Source organism: Mandrillus leucophaeus, unplaced genomic scaffold (genome assembly GCF_000951045.1).
Source record: "Mandrillus leucophaeus isolate KB7577 unplaced genomic scaffold, Mleu.le_1.0 Scaffold227, whole genome shotgun sequence".
Classification (NCBI taxonomy): Eukaryota; Metazoa; Chordata; class Mammalia; order Primates; family Cercopithecidae; genus Mandrillus; species Mandrillus leucophaeus.
This window is the reverse complement of record NW_012102332.1, coordinates 2,028,278-2,043,332: the sequence shown is the minus strand read 5'-3', so window position 1 is coordinate 2,043,332 and position 15,055 is coordinate 2,028,278. Positions and strand designations below refer to the sequence as shown.

The 15,055-nt window shown below is 43.8% G+C and overlaps 1 protein-coding gene and 1 long non-coding RNA gene across 2 annotated transcripts in view; one reads left to right on the top strand and one right to left on the bottom strand.

The window, feature by feature from the left end:
* Window positions 1–15,055, bottom strand: part of GABRG3 (gamma-aminobutyric acid (GABA) A receptor, gamma 3) — a 577,857-nt gene that overhangs the window by 366,714 nt on the left and 196,088 nt on the right. The window lies entirely within an intron of this gene.
* LOC105540759 lies at window positions 10,990–14,595 on the top strand. The gene is made up of 3 exons (XR_001006254.1): window positions 10,990–11,290; window positions 13,939–14,067; window positions 14,181–14,595. It is a non-coding gene; the product is annotated as an uncharacterized LOC105540759 (long non-coding RNA).

Here is a 15,055-nt window from a genome sequence, read left to right as displayed (position 1 = left end):
CTTCCTTCCATGCACCTGTCCACACTGTCCTAGCCCCGTCATATCCTGTGCAAAGCTTCACTTACCATGACACTTCCTTCCATGCACCTGTCCACACTGTCCTAGCCTCGTCATATCACATTGTTGCTCCACATACATACTCTTCTCCTTTGAGCACTGCTATGGGTTGAATGTCCTGTCAAAACTCATGTTGAAATTTAATTCCCATTGTAATGGGATTAAGAGGCATAGCTTTTAAGAGGTTATCAGGCAAATGGATTCATGCCATGATCAACAGGTCAATTATCACAGGAGCGAGCTCCTGATTAAAGTTTGGCCCTGTTTTTCTGTCTTGCATGTTTATTCGGCATGTGACACTTTCCATCTCATGAGGACTCTCACCAGATGCCAGCACCATGCTCTTGGACTTTCCAGCCTCCAAAATCCAAAAGCCAAATAAACAGCTTTTCTTTATAAATTACCCAGTCTGCATATTCCATTATAGTCGTAGAAAATTAGGTCAGACAGACACCTTGGAAGCTAAAATCTCCCTTATTCATAGTTCTTCACTGCACATAGAAAGGCAGCGCCTGGCTCAAGCAGGCACCACACATATGTACTTTGGGTGGCCTAAGACCTAGGTAACATCTCTAAGAATATAGGCACATACCAGACAGAAACAGACAAAAGCTATGGTGTCAGGTGACAGGAGAAGGAATATATTTTTCTTTCTATTATTTTCCTAATTGTTGGTATAGCATCTCTCTCTCTCCATATATATTATATTATGTATATGTGTGTGTGTATATATATGTGTGTGTATATTGATAGATAGATGGATAGATAGAGATAGATAGATAGATAGATAGATAACACACATACACACATTTTGGGGAGAAAAGTGATAACAGGGCATATGTCTTGGGCATTTCCATCAGCTGTAGTGACTGAATGAGAGCATCTATGTACAACACTGTTCCTTTATTTCTAGCTTTCACATTGGTAGGCCAGGGGAAAGAAAAACATAATTTTCATTTACTACTAAGAGACAAGGTGAAATAAAGTGAAAGGATTCCATGATTAAAAATTAGATGCAGATATTCAAAGCTATAATTCATTTCTTAACTAGAAGCCTGGATTCTACAAGCCTGATGTTTTATTAGTCCTACCAGGTGTATGGACTATATTTTAGCAGAAACATTTGATGCCCAGGCTCCCACCCCACCCCCAACCCCTACTGAGCAGTGAACCTGAGCACATCATGGCTGTGAGACACCGGTCCTCTCCTCTCGTCCCCAGCATCCTCAGCCAGCACCAGACAGTGCCCCACTCCCTGCTTTTCTGTCACCTGATGAATCGTCTGAGTCAGCTAAGAGCGAGTGCTAAAAGCCCAATCTGGAAGGGACAGACTTGAAAGTAGTAATTATATATTTTCAATTTGAAAATTGCTTGAGATGAGAGATTCAAAATCTATTTGGGGACGCATAAATAATACACTGGTAATTGGCACATTTTCACATCAGCCTTTCCATTTTAAACACTCAGGACAACTAAGGAAAAGTGCCACAAAAATGAAAATGAGATCATATATTTCTTGCCCACATCTTATTTGTTACATTCTTTACATGATTCACATGATTCATGGAACATACCTCCACTGTCATGTTCTCAAAATAATCAAGAGCACTGATACCTCCACTGGGAAACTGATGGACTGAACTTATATAACTGAGGCCTTTGGTCTGTTCACACTTGATGTGATTACTGATATGTTTCTGTCTTTCATCCTGCTACTTTTTTTCTTTGTTCCATCTGTTTTTTGTTCTGTCTTCTTCTCTTGTTTTCCTTGGGATCAACTGAGCGTTTGAGAGTTTCTATTGCATCTCCCTTATTGACTCTTAAGCTTTACCTCACAGTGTTGTTTTTAATGGTGGCTCTAGGGTTCATAGTACATATACATATACACACACACATATATATATCAATATACATGTGTATGTGTTTATCAGTATCTACTATAAAAGAATACCTTGTGTGTACATTATATGGTCTGCATGATTTACAACAGTATACTTTCATTTTCCCTCTCTTGTCCTCCGGGCTATTGCTGTCACATATGTCATTTCTATATGTGTTATAAACTCAACTATTTTTGCTTTAGATGGCCAAACATCTTTTAAAGAAATGAAGGAATGGAGAAAGCGCATCATATTTACCCACACATCGGCATCTGTCTGAGCTCTCCACTGCTTCAGTAGACTCCAGTTTCCATCCAAGGTATAACTGTCCTTCAGTCTGAAGAAGCTGGACTGTTTCTTGCAATGCAATTCTGCTAGAAATGAATTCCCTCACTTGTTAATCATAAAATAGCTTGATCTGACCTTTATTTTTAAAAGGTATTTTCCCGGATATAGGATTTTTGTTCGTAAGATTTCTTTCCTCTCTCTCTTCCTCTTCCATCAGTACTTCGGATATTTTTTTCCATTGCTTTTGGTCTGCAGTGTCTATGATAGCAGAAGCATCTTTTCACTAACATTCCCTTTCCTCTGTGTAACATCTTTCTTCCCCAGGACTCTGGCTGCTTTTGGATCTTTGTCTTTCAGTAATTTAAGTATGATTTTCCCAGTTTTCAAGAACTGTGAGAAATAAATGTCCTTTGTCCAAGCCTCCCAGCCCATGGTATTCTGTTATGGCAGCCTGAACCTGCCGAGATGGAGTGGCCGAGAGGGCGGCTATCTAAAAAGCCTGCACTGTCCCACAGGGATGGGAGCATACACTGTTGCTGGTCATCAGCTGCAGCTCCTCTCATGTGTGACCTCCATGGGAAATGTCAGCAGCACAGTTTTGATCACATTGCATCACCATGCCCTTCCCTCAGATGGTTCCCATAGCCCTCGGCACTCACCAGGCCCAAATGATCTATCCCTAACCTACCTTTCCAGACCCATCAACCAACATGCTTCTCGTCCCTCAACTCCTTTCACTCACTGGCCTTCAATCAGTTCCTTCAATGGGCCCAGCTTCCCCAGTCTCACACCTTTGCAAGGTATTCCTCCTCCCTCCCCAGGAAGCGCTCTTCCACTCCCAAGTACAATTCACTTGCTCAACTCCTGATACTCCTCCAAGTTCCAACACACCCAGCACTTATCCAGGGAAGGCTACTCTGCCTTTACTTATCAGATAAATTCTCCCATTGTGCATTTCTTGACATCTGTATATAGCACTGACCAATATCTACAAGTATGTTTTCTGTGAATATGTGACTAGTGGCTCTTCCCTGCCCTTGTCTTGCTCCACAATGACAAGGGCCCATGTCTATTTCTCACCATTGCACTCCCAGCCCTTGGCACAGTACTTGGTCCACATGCCTATTGCGTGCTCAGTTATCTATTCTAATAGACTCATTAACAAAGGGTAAGAAGGACCTGACTGCCAAACACATTAGGTCATGGCTGCACGGCTCTCTCCTCAGGCCTGGGCTTAATTCCTCTGCAAGAACTTGGCTAGAATGGTTTTCTTAGTCCGTGCAGTCTGCTATGACAGAATAACAGGGACTGGGGGACTTATAAACAACAGAAATTTATTTCTCATCACTCTGAAGGCTGAGAAGCCCAAGATCAAGCTATCAGCAGATTTGGTGTCTGGTGAGTGCCCACTTCCTGGTTCACAGACCACATCTTCTTGCTGTGTCCCCGCACGGTGGAAGGGGTAAGGTGTCTTTTAGAAGTTTCTTTTTGAGGGAAATAATCCCGTTCACGAAGGCTCCCCCCGGGACCTACCACCTCCCAAAGTTCCCACCTCCTACCACACCACCTTAGGTGCTACTGAGTTGATGGGCTGACTCTGGGGTGATAGTTCATTCTGCTGATAGGCTTTACGGCGTGAACTTTCTTGGGGGAGGTGTCACATTCAGACTATACAGGGGTCCTAAGAAAAAACAGAAGGGGAAACTTCTTACCTAAACAGCTGAACTTTGTGCCTTTCACAGGGGGACTTGCCTAATCACAGCGTGTGTTCAGACCTGCTGGGGAGTGGTGGAGGGAACTTAGGTATTGAATGAGAGTTTCGGCATGATTGACTGAGTGACAGCTTCCACCTGAGGAAATGAGAGCTGCAGCCTTCAAAGGCTCACACCGCATGAGCACATTCTCAACTCCAGCTGCTCTCCCGTGACAGCAAGCGGTTTTGGACATCGAGCCATGTACTGGGAGATGTCTGTTTTCCTTTTTTTTTTTTTTTAAACTGAGCTTCTTTAGAAAGGCTCTCAGAGATCACTCACAACAGCTTTATGACCAAGTGCTGCTTTTCCCATAGTCCCCTGAGTCACCTTCCTATGGCTACACAGCTGGTATCAGAGTGAGGGTCGGACTGGGTCCCTCCATCGCTCCTGCTCTCCTAGTGGGCATCTGACTGCGAGGGAGCCTCTTCTGCAGTCCCAGGTGCCAGGGCCTGTGCTCCTGCACACTGTGCAGGGTTAACAGTACCAGGGATCGCCCTGATCGCACCTCCACCTTGAGCGCTGCCATGGGGTGCAGCCGCTCCTTCCCTACAGACCCTGGCAGCCGAAGCAGTGCAGTCAGAGGGAGTCATTTTCTTTCCAGGTGGAAGCTTTTCTCCCAGTGCGCACCTCACCAGGCTTGAGGACGGAGGGGAGGCCTGCACAGCTGGGAGGTCAAGCTGGAGTGAGGACATCGGAGGAGGAGCAGCCGTTTCTTCCGCTTTGTCCTTCCTCTGGAGCACTCCAGGTGGGCACCCTTGAGAGGGTTCTCATTTTTGAACTCCAAATAGTAGTAGGTGGAAGGATTTATGTTATTTTAAAAATCTGATGAGTTTTAGCCTCTGTTAACTAAGGACAATAGCCTCACTCTGAGCCACTCACCATATGCGGGCAGTGCTGAAGCAGACAGTGAGCACAGCTAAGCTGAGCCCAGCCAGGATGTCTTGGTTTTAATTTTGGTTTTTGCACCTCGGGTGCTCTTTCTCTACATGGGATGACAATGTCCACCCTGCCTTTCTCACGGGAGCTACAGTCAGATAAGTCCAGGGAGAGAAAGCACTTTTCAAACGGCCAAGTGCTCTAAAGGACAAAAGACAAATGTACTTCTTACTTTAGCAGATGAGGAAGGAGAGGAAAAGAATCAGGGGGCCCATGACAGACGAGGCCCAGGGGACCTCGGGCATGGGCTATCTGCAGTCATCCCTTCAGCCATTCACCCAGCCAACAGGCACGGAGCACAGAGACTAAGCTTTGGGTGTGCAGGAGCTGGGGACACAGCCATGAGAAGACAGCCCCTGCTCTACGTGAGACGGCCTGGAGAGAGGGACTGATCGCTGAAGAAGTATTTACTCAGAAGAGCTGAGCAAAATTAATGCAGGTCACACTAAGCAAGAGAGTTAAACCCAGGGAGAATAAGGCTCTGTTTCTCTTCGGTTTTCAATAGTCTTGTTGCAACATGAAGTCCTCGGAGGTGACAAGGGAGTGGGTTTCAGGCCAGAAGAGACATCCTATCATCTCTTTAAAATATGTGCTAAGGAACTCAGTGCCTTTTCTTTGCATTGAGACATGCACCCTGCAGTATAATGGATTTCTTTGCTGCACTGGGTAACATTGTGATTTTATTTGCATAATCTATTTGTAATAATAAGTGGAGTGTCTTCATTCCCCAGGAAACAGCAGGAGCTGTTTACTTTGCCACTCCAATCCCAGTTTCTTGCAGGAAGCTGCAACATCACAGGTGTGGCTGGTGCCTGTTGGTGTAAGGGGTGGGCTGTGAGTCATGGGGGCTAAAAGGCATTATTCCACACAGGGCCTTCATGTATGGGCCAAGCCAGGGCGCAGGCAGGGGCCTCCCTGCAAGACCTTTATTACCCTAGAGGCTCCCCTGAAGAGTCCTCAAACCAGGAAGAAGGAGACAGAAACACCTTCACTCTTCCTACAAAATAACAAACCACTCTAAAACCCAAAAAGAAGACAGGCGTTGTCCACACTAGGGCATTTCTTAAATTGATTTTTCAAAAGAGCAAATCAATAATAAAATGGAATTAATGGTGATATTCTATTTGCAATCAGCTGAGATACTGTAAGAAAAACTGTTCAAAGAAAAGAAGAACTTCTTTTTGTACTTTTCCCCCTCTGTTATAAGTGAACATTAGCTGAGAAAGTTCACTGTCTCATATGGAGACGGATATGGGTGCATTTTCCATCCAATTTCCTTCTAAAATAAAAGGTGTGTCTGTCCCTATTACTACTCTCTAATGTGAATCTCATTCTGCAAGCTTCGCATTGCCTAAAGACGTAGTCAGAGCCACCGAGAAAGGCTCAGAAGGCTCACTGTGCTGGTTCGCTGCGTCCCACCCCATCCCCCTCTCTGGTATCTTGCTCTCCCCAGCTTTGTAGTTTTGCATGTCTTCTTCTATCTCCCCCTCCTTGGACTTATGCCACGCCCACCCCTCCCTAGAAAACAGCCACTCCTCCAATACTGAGGTTGCCTTTTCTTCCTCTAGGGCTAGCGACCACCTCCTCCTTTGTGACAGGTGTGACAGGTGCCCCAGACAGATGCCATCTCGCTGTCATTAGCATCCTCTGCTGGCCTGATCCTCCCCTCACTGACTGGTGAGCTCCCTAAGGACCAGCAGTTCGTCTCGGTTTTCACAGGCATGACGTGTGCACGGCAGACTTAAATAAACGTGTGAGGAAAGAACTGTAGAGAGAAAGGAAGAGAGGGGAGACAGAATGCTAGAGCACACACGTTAAGGAGAAAGTCAGCAGAAAGCATGCACTTGGGAGACTGAGGAGGAAAGGCAGAAGGAGCTCAGGATGCTGACACTGGAGAAGAACATCCTTGGAGAACCTAAGAGCAATCTTCAGATGTTTGAAGGTTTTAAGGTGGACAAAGCATGACAAGAATTAGAACCTGGACTGACCAGTGAAAGAGTCAAGACACTTTCACACAGAATTTTCCAGCATTTCAACGGTCAAAGATGCTCTGACACAGAGGCTGTGTCATGGAGGTCATCATGCGCTTGGTGGGGACTAGCGGCTGGGCGGAGTTGGAGTGCTGGGTTAGGTGACCTCCCCAGCACTGCTGTCTAATACCCGTCACAAGGTATTCTGGCATGAAGCCCTACTCCACCTGCCTCACATCAGGCAAAAAGGAAAGAAAATTATCTAGGAGAAGCAACTAAATAGCCCTGAATGGTTGATCTCAAGAACCATCAGTTTTTGGTATGTCAAATTCTAAATTCTATATTTTTTCAAGTGTCGCCAGTAAAAATATTTAGAAGCACTTTTGCCATCCTAGATGTCTTGGAGAAGACGTATATGAATGGTTTGAAAAAAGTTCTTATCCAAGATTGATTACTGATCTGCTTTTGGACCTGCCTTTCTAAACACTTCATGAAGCAACGTCGCTTGACACGAGAGACATCACTTTCCACTGAGAGAAAGCCCACCTGTGTTAACATCACTTCCTTAGTTCGTAAAGAACTAATGAATGTGTACAGATTATGACGCAAAGACCCCCTTTCAAAACGGTAGTCAGTGCAATACTTGATACTTAATGTTTAAAATGATTTCACCAATGTGATATTACTGCCACAAAAGGTTCCACGTAAACCTCATCACGGTAAGAGGAATGAGACATTGCAGAATGCCGGACATTTTACCCATCTAACAGATCACTGCCCGGGAATCTTCAGGAAAGTAAATGCCATGACAAATACATCAAATTGAATAGGAGGGCGCCCATCTAGATCAAAAGAGCCTGAAGAGACACAACAAGTAAAAATGTCAAGGGTGAAGCTTTGACTCCTGGATCAAACCAACACAGCTATGAAAGATCTTTCAGCTGCAACTGAGAACCCAGCAGCAGCATTTGTCCTGTGTGCTAATACTAACACCAATGTGCTAATGCCAATTAATAGTAATATTAGGGGTGGCAGTATTTTTGGACTGTGGATTCGATACTAAATGACAACTTTGATTTACTGTATTATGAGGATGCAGGGGAATGTTTTCATTCTTAGGTGGTACATGTGAAATATTCAGGGCTGACATGTAATGTCTGCAACTTACTTTCAAAGAATTAGCAACAGAGAAGCTGTGTGTGTGTGTGTGTGTGTGTTTGGAGAGACAGTAAACGTGGTAAAGAATAACAATCAGTGAATCCAGGTAAAGGGTAAATAGGTGTCTATTACACTATTCTTTCAGCTTTTCTTTACATTTGAACATTTTCAAAGTAAAAGTGGGAAAATAATTTTGGAATGTTTATGTGTGAAGCATTCTAATTTATTCTATGTGTAATAAAAATTTGCCTGCGGACGTGGACATGGGTCCCTCTGACATTTCCTTCTTCCCATCCCCCCGTAACTGAATTGGTCGGCTCCTAGGTGCAGCTGAGTGACAGTGGCCCCGTCACAGGCCCCCCAGCCCCTGCAGGGGAGAAGTGCCCAGAAGACCTGCACGTTCCCTGCCACACAGACGTTCACTTCGTGGAATGGTTAAGACAAGCAAGCCCACTCACGCATGGTAGAGAGTGATGCTTGCATTAGGAGAGGTAAGTTCACAAAAGTTTTGGGGACACTCAAGAGGTTTGGAAAATTGAAATCAGTGAGTTTGGCTGGAGAATAAAAGAGAGTCAGAGACTAAAAAATGGTGTGTGGATATGGCCACCATGCTGAGAAGTACTGACTTACGTATTTATGAGATGGGGTCTCACTGGGGTGCAGTGGTACAATCCCAGGCTCACTGTAACCTCAAACTCCTGGGTTCAACCGATCTTCTGGTCTTGGCCTCTTATTAACTATTTGATGCTATTAACAGCCCAAGAGATTGCAGCCGTTTTCTAAACCGAAATGCTCCACGTGATCACACGGAGGTTATGAGATTTGCCGACAATCTTAGTAGGTGACCCCACTCTGGAGCCAGGGCAGCATAGCAAGGCCCGTCTATACAAAAAACAGGAAAACTAGCTGGGCAGAGTGATATGCGCCTGCAGTCCTAGCTACTCGGGAGGCTGAGGCTAAGCTGCCCAGGCTGAACTCAAGTCCTGCCCTCAAGAAATCCTCCCTCCTTGGTTTTCCAAAGTGTTAGAACTACAGGCATGAGCCACGGTGCCCAGCCTAGATTTAATTTAGAGGGCAGTAGGAGTCTCTGAGGATACTGAGCAGAAATGAGACGTGGTAAGAGGTGTGTTTCAGTAGAGTTCGTCTGGGACGGGGCTTGGTAGGCAGGTGGATCCGCGGAGCTGAGAGGTAATGGGGGGAGCAGCCACATGGGACACTGAGACTGGCGAGGGCAAGAAGAATAGAGTGAAAGTGATGGCCACCAGCCCAGGCTCCAGAGCTGGGTCACCTACTAAGATTACAGGTGAATCTCATAACCTCCACGTGATCACGTGGAGCTCTTTGTTTTAGAAAACAGCTGCAGTCCCTGGGGTTGTTACTAAGATCAAATAAGGAGGAGGATGTCAATGTTTTAAATTCTAAAAACAATGATGCTGCCTTACCCTCATGTGTGCAAGCTACTTTTCTGCTGGTCCTTTATCCCAACCGTGAATGCAGAACCCTCATACCTCCTGCCAGTGTTTCTTCAGCTCATCAGCTGTATCTCGGGGCATCAGAGGATGCTTCCCACATGCTAAGGAGCAAGCCCAGTCCAGTCTCTGACCAGTCACCATGTGATGCCCATTTTCTTTCTCTATTCCTATTCCAGAAAACGCTAGGCACTCCCTTTTCCATTTGGCGTGTTTCTCCATTGGATACCACTGATATCCATTACCACCAGGTACTGCATCCAATCTGGCACCTGCCTACCACGTCGAAAAGGTGCCACTACCATTCCATGTAGCCCACGAGGACCAAAGCTGCCCAGTGGCACAGGGAGGAGACATTCACTTTATCCTTTTGTACAGACCCGTATGTAAGAAGGCCAAAAGTATGGCTGCTTTACCACACCAATACCTTACCATGATTTCAGTGAAATAACTTTAGCTTTCCCCCTACCACCTCCTTCTCAGGTACCCAAGGAGAGAACAGAGTACCATATGCTACACTCAGAATGATCCCTAACTCTGTGGACCAAAGCTTTGCTAATGAATCAAGTTCATCTTTCCCGGGCACAGCTTTCCTTGGGTTGGGCTCTCTCCCAGGAAATTCCTCAATATGTCATAATACACAATTCTTCCTATATCCTTAATTTTTCCTAAGCATCCCTGGATATTTTGGGTCAGATGGGACAACTTCAGTACTAATAAGCTGTAAACAGTCTTAGAGAATCATGTTATCAGTTTTACTGCATAACTTTTCCCTTCACTTTTACAAATAACATTACAGTGTATGGGTAAAGTTTATCTCTATGCATATATTTTTAAGTTCCTTAAAGACAGGGAGGGTATCTTTTATCTTTGTTTCCCTTGAAGAGCCTGTCATTTGGTAGCACACAATAATGGCAGCTGCATTAGGTTTCACATCCTTTAGTTTATAGAAGCAGTGATATATTAACTACAGTATCACCCTCCTGGTGTTTAAGATTCTGCACATGCTTTAAACTAATTTTTCTAATATGTGCTCCTGTAGTAACTAGATATCAATACAAAGAGAAAAACACGAACCCTGACTCTTACCTCATACCACAAGTAAAAATTAATTTGAAGTGAATTATAGACCAAAATGTGAATGCTAATATACTCAAAATGCTACCACATTCAAATTTTAAGAAAAAAGCAAATACAAATGCATATGACTTTTAAATAAGCAAATATCTTGTAAATAGGACATCAAAAACACTAAACATAAAAGAAAAAACATTGGCATGCAAATTGAACTTCTTTAAGAGCTTTTCTTCATTAAAAAGCATCGTTAAAAAATGAAACAGACATTATAAAAGATGGAGGTTTCCTAAGTTCAGGGTTCCTCTGCTGTGGCACAAACTGTTGACTGTTTCACACTGCCCCCATAGAACTCGGGGGGGCAAGGAGAACAGAGGCAAACATGAAGCTCACAATGCCTGCTGTGTAACAATGCCCTTTGTCTCTGACCTAGGCATCTCTTGTCTTCTTCCAGAACCCATGACACTATGGCAGGCCAACTTACTAGCTTTCAAGTAAGGTAACATCTCAGACCACCACAGGTTTTGACAGGGGAAACCCTGAAGCACCACAGGAGTTGGAGGTTCCATGTATCTCTAAGTAGTTACATACAATGGGTCCAAAACAGAAGAAAGGGTTAGAACTCAAGATTCCCGAGCCACAGAGCTGGTGACCGGAGGCGGACTCAGAGAGACCCTGGATTCAGTGACATACAGAGACAACAGGTGGGTGCACCAGCCCCTTTCCTTGATAGGCTCCCAGCATTTTGTCTGTAGGTTTGCAACTTCCCAGGCAACAAATTAATAGAAAAAAAAAATCTTCCATCTGGGGAAATTAACAAGCCAAAGTAAAAAGACCTGGAAATCCTAACAAGCAGTACCTGTCTGAAATCCCAGTCTTCATCCTAATATGAGGCCCACAGAGAACTTCCAACCAGCCATGAGTGTTTCATATGTACTTATTAATGAGAGGCCAGTGGGGAAACGCTGTATCATGAATGACGTACTCCAGAACAAATGGAAGCAATGTGAGACCAGAAGAATACTTCCAGAAACTATGGTTAAGATCCTCCGAAAGAGAAAAAAAAGTTACTGGGTCATTGAAATAATGGGAGGATGCTGTAAAAAAGAAACATCCTAAGTATTAGAAAGATCCTTCAGAAATTTAAAAAAAAAAAATCAGTAGTTAGAAGGTAAATTTGAAGGGATTTCCCAAAAACCAGTATAAAACCAAAAAGAGAAGCCTTATAAAAGAGAAAAGTAGTAACATAAAAGAATTATCAAAGAAATAATACCAAACAATCTGAACAATCAAACAACTTGACTTTACATATAGTTAAGACTTGCCTAGTCCTTGGCATAATGAAAATAAAATCAGAAATACTACCATTTGAAATTCCAGAATAAAAGGGAGAAGACCTTTCTGGTTGTGGCTGAGGATAAAGGGGGCTGGGACAAGAAGCAGCTCACAATCAGACTGATCTAAGGAAAGATGGCCCAGAACTCACCCACAAGCAGTGGATCAATGTTTGCACAACTCTCGGGGGAAATTATTTTCTACCCATTCACAAAGTTACCGTCCATGCAACATTCCTCAGAAGATTCCTGGAGAATATTCCCCACCAAAGTAAGGAAGCAGAATGACCGAGACTGGGAAGACCTGGTCCAGGAAACCAGGGAGTCCACCCAGAAAGAGCAGGAGGGTCTTGCAGGATGACAGTGAGGGGTTCAGGTGGGCTGCCGTGGCAGGCAGCCCTGTGGGAATGGGAGGGAGAGCGATCAGGCACTCTGGCCATGGAGGCTGGCTAAAGCCATCCAACCCATGGAGAGAGCTGTGTGCTTCCATCCGAGCTGCCAAAAAAACACTACAGTGGCTTGGATGTCAGACATTCTTTTCTTTCAAAGGGAGTTAATCACCTTCTGGACAAACATAATCTATGCGACCTCCTCCCCAAAAGGTAAGCAGGTCACACTGGGACATTCTGCAAGTTCAGTAATTATATGACTGTAACACTGTAAGCAGGGAATGTGTATCTGACCAAATCTTGGTTCAGGATTGCCTTGGGAGGTGGGCGGGGGGAACACAAGGGGAGGAAGCGTAGAGTGTAAGAGAGGGAAAGTCTAATGTTTCAAGGAGGGGCATCAATGTAGCTGAGAATGAATAATCAAGTGTTCATATAAGGATATTACTAGGAACATCACGGAAATAAGAGAAGAAATTCCTTAAAGAATGGAAATGGAAAGTGACCCAGGTTCAGGCAGGATGGAGGGAGATTTTTTTTTTTTTTTGGAGACGGAGTCTCACTCTGTCACTCAGGCTGAAGTGCAGTGGTGCAATCTCAGATCACTGCAATCCACCTCCTAGGTTCAAGCGATTCTTATGCCTCAGCCTCCTCAGTAGCTAGGTTTACAAGTGCACGCCAGCACACTTGGCCAAATGTTGTAATTTTAGTAGAGACGGGGTTTCACCACGTTGGCCAGGTTCGTCTTGAACTCCTGAGCTCAAGTGACTCACCTGCCTCGTACTTCCAAAGTGCTGGGATTACAGGCATGAACCACCATGCCTGGCCTGTATTTTTCTTTTAAGTCTTTCAGTATTATCTTATTATTTTAACCATAAAAATTAAATTGCTTAGATAAATATAAACTTTATAGTAGAACATGGAGGAGGAGGGCGTGGAGGAGGAAGGAGGAGGAGGAAATAAAAAATAAAGTCCTTGGTAGGTGCTATAGCAAAATGAGCAGTGTGGAGAGAACACTGCACGTGACTTCCTTACTACAATGGCCTGTGGCTGATGAAGTACAGCACTTTGGTGGAAACAGGTGGGCAGTGTGTATGGGTGAGAAACATGATGGCTTTAAAGACAACACCTTTCAAACTAGAGTGAAACGAGAGACCATTCTCTAAATAAGTATTCAGGTAGTAATTTGCCATATGAAAAATTTCAGCTGTAAGATATGTTCACCTAACATGGAGGTATTCCCCAAATGACATGGTTTATCATGGAAATAATGAAGGTTTTAGTTTCCCTTTTTTAATATTTGACAATAATGTCATTTACTTGTTATTAAATTTTTAATTTAGCTACATAGCAGTTTATTCTTACCCTTGGCACATTATTTACAAAGAAACTCACCCCAGGTCCATGGTGAAGATAAAATAATTTGTCTCTCTCACATAGAAATCTTATGAAAACAGGGATGATTATTGTAATTCCTTTTAATTACTGCTATAATTGCACAAAATCTTTAACATAAAGCAAATGTAAACAGTATTTACAGGTATAATTTGAGAGTAAATGAAAAATCACTTCAAAACAAACATGGAATAAGGGAAAATCATCTTTAACAGTCACTTCTTCATGGACTCTCAGGTACAGGATCAGTTTGGGTTTTAATTGACGGGCTCAGCACTAGAGGACAGACTTGACACACCCCCCCTCCATGGGTGCGGTCCACCCACTGTTGCACAATGTCCTTCAGTGTCTAATTTACAGATCCAGGTATATTTCATCTCCCTCCTCTCTCTCTGTCCTGGTGTAATCTACTACCCTAAATCAATCAGACCGTTTTCCATGTATTAAATAGCTTTCAGCTCAGGTCTTATTCCTCGCAGCTGTATTTCCCCTTCCACCTGCATCCCTGAAGTTCCTCCCACCTGAAAACTTCATCTGACCCAAGAAAGCAAAGGGAAAAAACCTGAAGAGCCAGCTCATGGTCTGGTTCACTGTTTAATAGCCAGAAGCCAGAGCCTGTGTATAGAAGTGGATGCCCAGGAAGCACTTGTGAGCTGACTAAGAAGGTAAGACCACCACCCACTTCACTCAGGAAAGTGAGGCAGGACTCCATGCAGCATGAATGAGTGCACATGGAACAAGCTGGTTGTCATTTATATTCAGCAAGGGACCTCCATGGACAGGACATGTGGGGAGCTGCTATCAAACATCAGAACTTCTGACACTGTGCACAGTCTAATATTCTGCCCCGTCTGTTGTGATATCTCACTACAGTAATGATTATGATGGTGAGCACTTATGCATCGATATTGCAATATGTCTGCATAAGAACTATCGCTAAGGCAGGTGATATTATTTCCCTCAGTGTATAGATAAGGAGCTTAGACTGATAACTTACCTGGTCTCACATAGGTAGTAATGGCCAGACTAGAGTTGGAACCTGTCTGTCTACTCTCCAAGCTCGGGATTGACTTGAGCACAAAGGTAAGTATCTCATGTGCTTTGTAAAGTTCAGGTTGGTAACAAAATGTGTGAAAGGTAGGGGTATAGACAACAGGGGACATATGAAATATGGGATGAGCCTAAAAGAATTCAAGTCTATTATTTTTAATCCACTGTTGCCAAATGGCAAACTATTACTGGCTTTTCTTTAGCTTGTGATTCCTGTATTTGAATCATGAGAAACTTATATTTCATATATTACCAACTATTATGGGGAAAACTATCACAAGGGAATAAAACTTCAGTGCCCTAC